This window comes from Octodon degus, unplaced genomic scaffold, assembly GCF_000260255.1.
Source record: "Octodon degus isolate 3935 unplaced genomic scaffold, OctDeg1.0 scaffold00025, whole genome shotgun sequence".
NCBI classification, from domain to species: domain Eukaryota; kingdom Metazoa; phylum Chordata; class Mammalia; order Rodentia; family Octodontidae; genus Octodon; species Octodon degus.
Window position 1 is genome coordinate 14,236,682 of NW_004524601.1, and position 13,265 is coordinate 14,249,946.

The following is a 13,265-nucleotide window of genomic DNA, read 5'->3' on the forward strand; positions in this document are numbered from 1 at the left end:
AAAAAAAAAAAAAAAAAAGAATTTAAATTCCATGTGTGTTGTTATTTTTAATGGCAGTATGCATTAGGCCTGCAAGAACTCTTTTGCTTGCATTTTTTTTTCTTTTTTTGCAGTACCAGGGATTGAATTCAGGACCCTGTGCTTGCCAGGCAAGCACTTATTCTACTGAGTTATCTCCCTGGCCCCTTTGCTTGCATTTTAAATCAGCTAGTTGGTTGTAGATATTTGTAGATGTGTTCTATATGGCTATATTTGTCTGTGTTTCTAGGTGACAAAGTTATAAAATTATTTTTGTAACTGAGGAACTTTTTGGAAGTAACCTGGAGTGCTGGTGAGAAGTAAGTCTTCTTTGACTTCTATTTCACCTGTCTTTTGATGTGTGTCTTATTACAAGTGGCATAAAATTATGAAGACAGGGTAACTATATGAGTGTAGGTATATATTGCAGAAGGATTTTAAGTAAATTATCTGCTTTGTTCATTACAAAAAGTTACCAAGGTGGTAGATAGTAGGTTTTCATCAGCTAAAAAGGGGGAAGTTTTACTGTCTGCACAAAAATTTGAGTGGCTTTTTAAAAACTAGACCAAATCTAGTGTATTTGGCACAGACCTTTTGTTTTGATTTTAGCACTCACTGTCTTTTGACAGAAACGAGAAAATATTCAGATATAGAACTGCTTATTTTTGCTTGAGAGTTATGTGAAGAGAAAATGAACTAAAGACTGCCTAAAACTAAAGAAGACTTAATGTCATTAAATATTGGCGTGGGGCTGAGGATATAGCTCAGCGGCATGGTGCTTGCTGGTCCTGTGTTCAATCCCAGTTTAAAAAAAAAATAAAAACAAGTAGGAACAGCAAATGTGTTATAAGTCATGCACCTTTCTTTAGACTCATTGTTTGTCAGCTCTTGCTCAAGATTCATACAATGCCCATAGTATTACATAAAATTCAACTGTTTAGGGATAGCTCATCATCACTGTGGATGTAGGGTACGTTCACAGTGAGGGCAAGGCCCTGGTTTCAATCCCTAGCACCAATGGATGAATAAATAATTTAATAAATGTCTCAAGTATAGCAGCAAGTATTTGACAAAACATAACTGAAATTGTGTTGCTAACATATATAGTGCTTTAAAGTTTCAGGGTACTTTTCTAGAAGAATTGAAAACATCATACCCCAGTAATGTGTGCATCCATGTTTATAGCAGCACAGTTTGTGATAATTAACCTTGGAAACAATCCAAATGCCCATCTAAAAAAAGTTAGCTATTCTCTTCTTTCTTTTTTCTTTCTTTCTTGCTTTCTTACTTCTGTATTTAGGAGAGGGTCTCACTACATAGATCGTACTCATAGTGATTCTCCTGTTTCCAACTTCCCAAGTGCTGAGATTACTGGTGTGCACCACTATGCTCAGTCACAATCACTGTCTCAGCACACCGCAAGGACGGGGATGGCACGGCACGCTGGGGATTGACCCAACCCTGGCCACTGCGCTCTGCTTAAGCAGGCGCTTTAGTCTGCTAAGCTATCAAGCCAACCCATAGTTAGCTATTTTCATACAACGGAGTATTACTCAGCTATAAAAAAGATAAAGTTGAGGGTTTTACAGGTAAATGGATACAACTAGAGGCCATACTCATAAGTGAAATAAATCAGACTTACATTTGTAAGCATCATATTGTCTCCCTAGTATAAGAATCTGAAAGAGTAAATAAAATCTGAATGGTACAATAGATATAGGAAAAGGGAAGGAAATGGCTCAAAAAGAAAGAACAATTGGGATGAGGGAAAAGAAAAAGAAAGGAAAGAAAGAAGGGAAAAAATCACATGAATGTGTATGCACAGGGGAGCAAGGATGATTGTTTCTTTGAAGGAATCAATGCTTAAAATTTTTATTGTGACTAACTTTATATTATTATATCTTGTAATCTGAGCAACTACTTGGAAGTCAACAATGTGCAACATCACAACCATTATTGAATTCCTATCATCTTGTTTTTTGAAATTCTGTATCATTTCTAACATTTTATTTATTATTTTTGTCATTAAGTTAACAATTAAAAAATTAAAGTTTCAGGGCTTTGTGAATGAAATTCTGAGGATTAACTGTTTCAACTGCTTCCATAATTTTGCATAGCAGAATGAATAGGAGGACACAAGTTGAATTTCTACTTTAATGGAGAGGGGTTCTCTCTGCCCTGAATGTTTCTTGAACAATGAAGAGAAAGCGTTTGGCACAATTGTGCTGCTGTTTGATGACTTACAGCATGTTTAGTCACAAGAGAAGCAGTTCCAAAATAAAGTTCAGAGAGAAGTTTGTTTCTCAAGAGCTCATCTCACTGTAATCCAGAAGGATTCAACTGAGAGAGCCCTTTGCTGCAATTGGAGCCTGGTCCTGGCAATTACACAGCCATTTGCACCATGGAGGCAACTTGAGAGCTCCAGCCTCATCCTCTCGTGGGTGTTGATTTCCTGTGGGGGCATATTTGTGTTGTAGACGAAGTGCAGGCTGCTTGGAAGGCTTTAGATGGTTCTATTGGGTCGAGGATTAATGAGGTTAAATTAACTCAGTCGCTTAATGTGCATTTTATTGAACTTCAAGCTGTTCAGCCTGTTGCAGTTAATATGAGCAGCCCACAGTGTTGCCAGTTAAATGTAAGTTACACATCAGGGATGCCAGGGTCATTAGTGACAGGAAGAAAGCAGTCTTATTTGGTTATGCTGTTTGTCATGAAGACCTCTCACTTTTTGATATCTATCATCTATCTACCATTTCTATCTAGCCATCTATTTATCTTTTCTCTTCCTCCAACGCATCTTTAATTGGGGGGTTCATCTGCTACTTAGGGCAAATTATGGTCTTAGCTTTAACTGTTTTTAAGAACTCAGAAGTCTGACTTAAGAAAAGAAAGTGAGATGAATGAAATTCTCCCTTCTTGGTGAATAGTCCATATAAAGAACATATTGGGGATAGAGGGCAAATAAAGGTAACTCCTGACCTACTAAATATCAGATATACTGAATTCATGTTCTCTAAAATCAAAGAATGAATTCTGAGGAACAATGGGGGTTAAGAGCAGGAACATTTTCTTTAAAGAGATAGCTCCTGAGAGGTAGGAAGGGACCTGGAAGTGGAATGCCAATGAGCTCACTTCAGAGAGCAAGTTTTATAGAATAAAATCACAAGGAAGGTACAACATGGGTCTAAAATATAATCAACTAATATGACAAGTATAGCTGCTGAAGTAATATTGGCTCACTGAGGAAGCAGGTCATGGAGCAAGAGTACATGGAAAGAACAGAGACCATTTTAGGAAAGGATGGATCAGGAGGTCCCTGTCACCCACCTTGGTGGCTGATATCTATCTAGACTTTACTGCTTATCCTTTGGAGAGGTACTCAGGCCTGGTCATTCCTCTTCATCCTGAGGCCTGGACATTGGCATGTGCATCTACAGCTACAGAAGTGATGTGTTCTCATCCTCCTCTGCCCTCATTGCCTCCAGGGCCTGACTGAAGGTCTGGCTGCCTGGCATAGTTCCACCTCACTTAGCTTTCTAGAATATTGGGCTTTAGGGTTTTCTTGACCACTGATAATAAAATAAAAGCCCTTTCCCCAAAAGCTCTCATGTTAAGAAGGTATGAGTCATACACACAAAGCGGAGCCTGGGTGACTTTCATTTCCTAATTCCTTCATTGGTCTTGGTTAAACGCTATAAATATGGGATACTATATGTGCTAGCACTGTGGGTAGAATAGCTCCAGCTCTCTTAGAGTAAGTATATTTAATGGCTTGAGTGTTTATACGTTACATGTGTCATGTGGCATCAAGAGCCTTTTGATTTCTTGTGGGGCATCCACATACATATCACAGCTTTTAAGAAATCATTTCCTGATGCTTATGAAGTTAATAAAATCATTAAGTAATGAGATCTACTGTTTATACAAATCTCTCCATTTCATTTTTATTCTAACAATAAAAGGTTTTGTCTAGCACTCTCCTCTCCCAAAGGGCACCAAACACTGTTTGCCAGCCTGAGCACGGTTCTGTGGACCTCATCATGTATGGAATCTTGTTACGCTTTCCTACAGGCTGAGCTACCACTCGGAATGTTGCTTTTCCTTTTAGGTCTGGGATAATGACCTTGGAAAAATTCATCCAGACTGCATCTGCGCCAAAGAACTCTTCTCTGAATAAAGTGCCGGCGGTGAGGTTTGGGAGTCCACACGCACACCTGCCGGCTATCATCGCTGCCGCCGTGCATCGCCAGCTCTCTGCACTCCCAGGCAGCACTGGTCTGATTTGGAAGTAGGGCCATGTCATCCCTGCTGAGAATAAGGCAGTGAGAAGCGATTGCTACAGGGAGGGAACATCACAGGTGCCAGCTGCCACTGCAGTTTTATTGTTCTCTTTGTCATGTCCTTACGGCTATTTTCCACTCTCAGCTAAAAATCACAAATGGTATTTATTTAATAAAACGAGTTCTTACTGACTCCCAGGTGCTTTGTGGACTCTTTAGAGAACACACGTGACTTTGGCATTTAGGCCTTTGGCACAAGGAAGGGCACAAGAGAGAACGGACAGAGTTACAGTGATTCAAAGGACTACATGAAAAGCACATACCCAAGGGAACATACATGAAAAGAAGAGAAAAATATCATCGGGGAAGACTTTAGTGGGAAAGTAGTTGACAGTGGTCCTGATTTATCACAGAAGTCATCGTCTCCAAAGGCTGTGGTGGAGCGGGCAGGAAAGGTTTGGAAACAGGGAACGGAATGGTGTGCCTGGAAGCGGGGGTGCTACAGCCGAGTCAGGGAAACTGGCTGCTCGCACTTAGCTTGTAGCAGACAGGAGGAAGGACTGTTAGTAAAGAGGACGATTACAAATACTGAGTGAGGTGCTTAATTCTCAGTCTCTTGCAACTCTTATTAAATTTTTTTTTCAAATTTCTTTTTTTTTTCAAATTTCTTGAGGTTGTGGTAATATGCATTTATGTAAATCATATCGGTATTTGTAGGAATTTGTCCATGTCACCCAGCTTATTCATTTTTATTGGTGTGCAATTGTTCATAGTATCACTTTTTAACAACCCATTTCTTTTTTTGGTAGAATGGGTAGTTACCCTCTCTCTCTCTCTCTCTCTCTCTCTCTCTCTCTCTCTCTCTCTCTCTCTCTCTTCCAGAACCAGGGATTGAACTCAGGCCCTTGCATTTGCCAGGGAAGCACTAAGCGCTTATTCTACTGAACTATCTCCCCGGACCCCCACTTTCACTAATTTTAGTCCTTTTCTCTCCTTGTTAGTGTGTCCAGTGAAAGATTTATCATTATTTTTATCTTTTCCAACAATACATTTTTAATTCAGGAGTTTTTACTACTGCTTTGTAATTCTTTATTTTGCTTGTATTTCTGTGTTTGTCTGTAATCCTTGTTATGTCTTTTCTTTTGAAAGTTTTGGGTTTAGACTTCTAAAATTTTTTTTTTAACTCATAAAGTTAGGCTTTGATTTAAGATCCTTCCCACTTTTTCATATGCTGCGCTTCTGTTTTCACTCATCTTTAAGTATTTTCTGTATTTTTTTCTTTGATTGATCAATTATTTAAAACTGTTTTTTAATGTCCATAGTTTTGTGAATTTTCAGTTTCATTTCTGTTGTAGATGTCTAACTTCATTGCAGTGGTTTTGAGAGTATACTTGGTGTGTCATCCATCTTTTAAAATTGCTTGAGTCTTAGTTTGTGAATTACCATTACAGGAATGTCCCATGTAAGTGAGAAGAGTATGCATGGTGCTGTAGGCCTGAGGCTCTGTTCATCCCTGTTAGATATAAAAATTAAGTTGTCTGCTTCCTGACTTGTCTCACATCTGGTTGTCCTGTGCATTATAGAGGGGGGGTTACAGTTGGTGAAGTTACCAACTGTTATTGTAAAACAATGTATTCACTCTTGTTAATTTATCCTTCATAAATGTTAGGTTTCTTGTATTAAGCACTTGTTTAGGTATATCTATTTGCTACATTGAACTTTTCTTTATATATAATGCTCTTTATCTTTTAGAAAATTTTTGATTTACAATCTATGCTATCTGCTGAAAATAACTTTTTTTCCTATTCTTTTAGGGTTTTTTTTTAACATATCAAATAAATCTCATAGCATATGATTAGATCATGTTTTTATTCATTCTTTCAATTTTTTTGATTGCAGGTTTAACCCTCTCCCATTTCAAGTATTAATGAAAAGGGTTATACTTTGATAACTTTGTTATTCTATTCCTATATACCTCATAGTTCATCATTCCTTATTTTCTGCATTATTGTATTCTTCTGTGTGATGCTTATATTTTTAAAAGATTTTTAAAAAAATTTGTTTGTTTGATACAGGGCTCAGATTATGCAGCTTGGACTCATGGTGATGCTCCTGTTTTCAGTCTCCCTAGTGCTGGGATTACAGGTGTATGTCACCACGCCTGGGTTCTGTGGCTGGTATGGTGTGGCATGGCCTGTGGTACCCAGGGATAGGAGTCAGATTCTTGTGCTTGCCGGGTAAGCCCTTGGACTGCCAAGCTATCTCCCAGCCCAACAATGCTCATTTTTGTCGTGAAATATTTAACTTCATTTTTAAATTTTAATAAATATTTTATAGCTATTTTCTTTGTGAATACCATGGAAATTGCACTTAACATATACGAGTTACAACACAGAGTCAGCATCTCCTAATATATTGATAAAAAATCAACCCAATTGATTACACATTTACCCTGAAGATTGCAAGCTTTTAATAGATTTCAAAGTTCCAAAGAGTTACACCAAGATTTTACCAGTGTAGTTGTTCATGAGGAGAGATACGTTTCTGGTATTTCTTATTCCATTAGCTTTCCAGAACATTCCTTCTCATTTAATTTTATAAAAGACATGTAGACTTATATTTCTACACTTGTAGAACTTAGAGAAATATCTAACACGTGTACCACACATGAGTGGCTTCTGCCTTGCAGTTATACAATGTTTTTCATTTCTTCTTTGCGGGTTTTCATATCTTGGAGTAGGCATGGTTTAATAGAGCTATCAAAAGTAGACAGTCATGATTATAATTTACCTATTTAGATATAAAAAGTTATTGCAGTTTATTCTCCATAATGAAATAAAATTATTAGAATAAAGTCAGAATTTAGAACTTATTTCACTTACAACGTATATGTGATGTATTGATCTAAGTTAAAAATAGGCTCAAAGATATTTACCAATGAGCCTTTTTAGGTGGGGGATATAATCTACACTTAAACTTTTGGGGTTGGAATATACCATAAACTTAAGAGTAATGCTAATGGAAGGGTTATACATTAAGAATTTTTTTTTTATTTTTATTTTTTATTTTTTTGCGGAACCGAGGATTGAACTCAGGCCCTTGCACTTGCCAGGCAAGTGCTTATTCCACTGAGCTATCTCCCTAGCCCCTATACATTAAGAATGAAAAAGGTATTTTCTTAAGATTGCACATGTATTGGAATGCATAGAAACCAAGAATGCTAAAAACAAAACATGAAAGAATCGTGAAATGGAATGCCAAATTTTAATGAGTGATTTATAAAAGTCTAGCTTTCAGAACATAGTAGCAAGAAGTAAGCAACATAACCAAGCCAATGTTTATGTGTTAAATTTTAAGAATAAACTATGGAAGTAAGTTACAGACCTAATGATGGTGGTTATATCTTTTCAGCATATAACACTATAGAGGAACTTCAGACACACTAAAATCTGATGACAAGGTTAATATATCTATAAATTTAAGGGGCCAGGGAGATGGCTCAGTAGAATAAGTGCTTGCCTGGCAAGCGCCAGGGCCTGAGTTCAATCCCCGGTTCCTCCAAAAAAATAAAAAAAATAAAAAAAATAAATTTATGGAATCCTGATAATGGCATAAATACTCTTTATCATTTAGTATGATGCTTATATGGGTACTGAAAAAATGACGTTTGTTTAATGTCTAAGCTGTATTAGAGTGCATACGCTTAAGAACTTTCTCCTTATCTAGAGACTATTTGCCTTTTGTTATGGAAATGATGTTTTTGAATTTATCTCCTTTCAAGAATCAAGGAATGTAAGCAGAACATTTTAAAGAAAATATTTAACTTGAAAAGAATGAGATAATACACAAAAAATGACTTATCCAGAGGTGGATGTCTAAGTCTTTTCCTTTATGCCTTACAGTTTCGGAATATTTCCTCTCCTCCAGCTGTTTCTCCTGTCTTAAGGATTTTGCTGTAGTTAGCTGGGTTGTTCTTGTCAGTTGGCAGAGTACAAACAACCTGACAAGAATTCTAACAGATATGTTTCACAACTGCAACCCTAAGCTCGTAGTAAAACATCTGAGTGATAGGTAGGAAAACGTTAGCCCCAAGCCCATGTGTTCCAGTATAAACAGAATCACCATGTCACACGTTGAGGTAATGCGACGCTGCAAAGATGAAAATGAGCGAAGTGATTTCAGTGGCAAACTGGTGGACTGTGTGTTATTAAGTTGCGTTAGCCTAGAATCTTGACAAAAACAGGCAACACAAATAAAGAAGATGATGGTATACTAAACACAAAGCATAATGAAAATAAATTGCTGTGGCAATTTTTCGTATCATTTCAGATGTCGAGTAGCACTGAACCCTTTATGGCTGTTAAATATATTTTAGCATAGAGAAAGCACAAATATCTATTTTCTTTTATTTTTTTGCCTCTGGCCTTAAAACTAAAATTGAAAACAAGGGAAAATGTTATAAAGTAGAGACTGCAACGTCTAGGCTGTAGAATAGTTAGAATGCCAAGGGCATTAAGAGATTAGCTCAGAAGAACGAAATAAAAGTTCTGAAACTACAATAAAATCTTAGATCTTAAAGTATCTCTAGGAGTTACTAATTTCCTGTGTCCAGCAGTGATAAGCTGAAAGATGCCAGAATACAAAATGTGCTTTGTTTATTTATGCTATCAAATAGATGGCACTCCGTGTTTCTTTCTTTTCTTTTTTTCTTTTTTCTTTTTTTTTGGTGGAACCGGGGATTGAACTCAGGTCCTTGCGCTTGCCAGGGAGGCACTTATTCCACTGAGCCATCTGCCCAGCCCTACTCTGTATTTCTTTCCTTTCTTCATTCATTAAATGAATAGATACATATTTGATGCCCACTTCGTGCCAGGTTCTTCGCTAGGCATTAGGGTTAACAGTACAAAAAGTTACACCTAAGTAAAAGTATGAATGTGTTTTTTCCTTATGAAGAAAATATCTGGTGGGAGGCAGTGTGTATAATAGAAGGGGTTGCCATGTACTGAGCAGGAGAAGTCTCCCAAGGAGCTGATTTTTTTTTTTTTTTTTTGTATTGAAAGGTAAATAAGAGTCAAACAAGCAAACAAGGGAGGAGAAACATGACATGCAGAATTCATGGTTGAAAGAAGTTGTGTGTATGTCATGGGTTAAATTATGTCGGCCCAAGAGAGATGCGGAAGCTATGATCTCCAGGACCTCAGACTGTGACCTTACTGAGGAATGGAGTCATTGCAGATGAAAGCAATTGTGAAGATGGGCTCATAGTGGAATCTGAGGTCCCTTGACCTAATAAGACTGTTAGAATAAGAACAGGAGAAGCACAAGGGCACTAACATGTAAGGAAAGAAACTCGAGTGACATCGGTGTTGGCAGTATGCCCCAGACACCAGGGACAGGGAAGGAGAAGTCTCTCTTGCAAGTGTCTTGAGGGAGCATGACGCATGACACCTCGATTGCAGACCTCCAGTCTCCAGAGCTAGGTGACAACAAACTGCTGTCATCTGAGGACATCCCGTGGTAGCACTTGGTGGCTGTCTCCCTTCCAAACTGATGCAGCGTGTGAGAAGCAAACAGAAGCCAGTGTGGCTGGAGAGGATACTGAGGTGCCCTGGTAACAGGAAAACGTGGATCCTAAAGGCAGGAATGGCCATATCATGGCTCAATACGGACACTGCATACTGGGTTGAGGATTTGAATCTCAAAGCCTAATTAAAAATGACTGAATAATTACAAGCAAGTAGTTGACTGCATCAAATTTGTGTTTTGAAAGATTAGGTTCCACTGGGAAGAGCCAAAAATAGATGTTGAGAAATGGCTTAGAAGGTTATTCCATTAGTCATACTAAGCAGTGAAAGGAAAGCGGTCTAGAAGGGTCGCAGTGTGAGCGAGGAGGGGGATGGATGGGCGCAGAGTTCTGAGTGAGGGAGACGCAGAGAAGGGCGGCTGCCAGTTGCACGCTGTTTCTCGATGGAGAGTGGCATCGGTCACGGACAGGAAGCTGGAAGATTAGACCTGGAAGAGGACATATCGACTTAATCTTGTTTAATTCCGAGTGCCCATGGAACACTCAAGCGGAAGGGCCACAGCTGGGCAAGGCTCTGTAACCCCAAGGGTGGCGCGTTTCCGAGTCTGCCTGGGCCTGCCCTGATTTACAACCACTCTGCTGGCCCAGCTGTGTTGTCACTCTGGTTATGGCTGAATAATTCATATATTTAGAACGTGTTACAAATTCTCTTATTTTGTACACTGTAGGCGAATGTGTCTCCTTTCCCCACCCCTTGTTTCTCCCATGCAATGCCTTAATTCTTTAGAGAATTTGAACTATTTTTATTTTCATTTTGGCGGGTTGGATGAAGAGGGGATCCATGTTGTGCCCTATTGTTTAGCCCTCTTCCATTAGGGGTGACAGGAGATCCTGAGGTTCCTTCCTGCTAATGAAGTGTTAGTGTGCTAAAGTTAAGGATGCTTTACTGATTACAGAAGAGATTGCTTAAACTATGCACTGATGATGACTATGGTGTGCAACATATGGCTTAATGAAAGGCACCAAGCTTAGCAGGGTAAAATCAAAGAGACTGGTTTATGATGAACTTGTGCAAGTCGCTAGATCATATCGTGCTGCAATCCAGACCTGCGATGGGAGTTGTATTCATGTTGCTTAAAACTTGTCCCTTCCTGTTTAGGCCAGCCTGACTTGAGTTTTGTTCATTAACAACATTCGAAGCCCCATCTGGGTGTGCCATACCGCTCTACTGGGTGACCTAGAAGACTCTGATGACTGGGAATTTCTGTGACTGTTTGGGGAAAGTCTGGCTTGAGTAGCTTTCTAGAGGGGTGCAAAAATGAGACTCTGAGTCAGCCACACAGACAGATCGTCTGCAAGTTTATTTTTAAGGAAAAGAAGTGGGAGATTATTTCTGGATCCGCTGTTCTATTCCATTGACTTACATGTCTATTTCTGTGCTAGCCAGTGCCATTCCTGTTATCATGGCTCTGTAGTATATTTTGAAATGAGGCATGGTTACTAGTGTTACTTTATTTTGTTCAGGATTATTTTGGCGATGTTCAGCCTTTTTTGTTTCGGTATGAGTTTTAGTTTTTTTTCTCATTCTATGAAAAATGTTATTGGTGTTTTGATGGGTACTGCATTGTATGAGTGAATGGATCCCTTTTGACGATGTGGATATTTTAATAATTTTAATTCGGCTGGTCTATGGATGTGGACATGGAGTTCTTTTCGTGTACTAGTGTTTTCTTCAGTTTCTCTCTGTAGTGTTTTATGATTTTCATCACAGTGGTCTTTCACCTTCTTGGTTTGGTTTATATTTAGTTATTTATTTACAAGTTATTATACTTGGGATTACTTTCCTGACTGTCCTCTGAGCAAGTGCATTAAGCTGTGGAGAAAAGCTTTTTGTTTCTTTAACGTTGGTTTTCGCCCTGATAGTATGATACTATCAGGTTTTCTGGTAGAATGTTGAGAGTCTTCCAAGTAGAGGGACATATCATCTGCCAGTATGAGTAATTTGACTTTTTATTTTCCTTTTCTAAACCTTTCCCCCTCTTTCTTTCTTCATCTTATTGTTCTGCTTGAAATTTCAAGTACTATATTAAGTCAGAGTAGTCAGAAAGGACGCCCTTGTCACATTTCTGATTTCGGAGGCAACGTTTTGTGTTCTTTCCCATTGGTATGATGTAGGCTCTCGAGGACCATAGACACAGATGTTCTCAATGAATTGCCCACAAGTCAAATTCAGTAACAGACTAGGAAGGTTGCACACCTCATAATCTAGTTGACCTCATCCTCACTCTGCAAGAATGACTTAACATGCATAGATCAATAACTATAATGCAACATATAAATACAAGTAAATGTGCAAATGATATGATCATCTCAATAGATGTAGCACTTTTTGGTTATAAAACTAACTGAGAAAGAAAGAAGGAGATCTGTTTAGCACACTTTAAAAATGTGGAAGAGCCTTGGCATTAGAGGCTATGATGTTCCTAAATTCTTTGAGCTTAAAGAAGGTGTCATTTCTTTGCACATTGGTGTGTTTTTGTTATTTTTGGGCTTAGTCTTGCCCTGTTTACTACCATTGGAGTTTGGGATTTTCATTTATAAAAACAAATTCTAATCTTATTATTGTCTCCCCTTTTAGTATTTTCCTCTATATATTTTTTGGATTACCTATTGCCTTATTCTTATATTTGTTTTTATGGTAGGAAACATTTTATGTGCTTCCTTGGAGACATTTTGCATGTCATATCTTTGAGAATCTTGAGACTATTGTAAAGGCCTCTTCAGCTATCATTCTGGATACAATCTTTTGGTGTTTATTTAAAAAACATGAGTTCATTTTTTCTGTTTCTTGTGGCATAGTTCATTTAAGTCCTGCGCTTCATCAAAAGATGAATTATTCATTCACATACTGTCAAAATTTTTAATACATTTCAAGAACTGTGTGAAACACTGGTAATTCAGAAATATATTAAATATATTCATTGTCAGAGCGGAAAAACTCTGTCATAAAGATAAATATCTCTAGAGCAAGCCCATATTGAACTACAACAAATTAAGCATATTTGTGGCAGAAATGATCAGTGCTCTGCTCAGATCCTTTCAAGGAGGCCAGGACTTAGTGTGATGTGTGGTCTATGAGAGATAGGAGGTGATAAATAAATACCTGTGAACATCAACAGGGAAACTCCGAGAGGGCCCCTAAGCACCTGCAGAATGGTCTCCCTGGAACAGGCACCAGTTGCCGTATGACCAACACCCTGTCCTGATCTCCTGTTATCATTTTTGTCTTGCCCACTCCATAGTTTGCTGATAGGATTACTTCCAAAATCAACTACCTACATTTATATCTCATCTTGGTGTCTGCTATTCACACACCATATTAAGATATAACTTCAAAGTTTAAGCATTTTGAAAAAAGCTTTTCTCTCTCTCTCTCTCTCTCT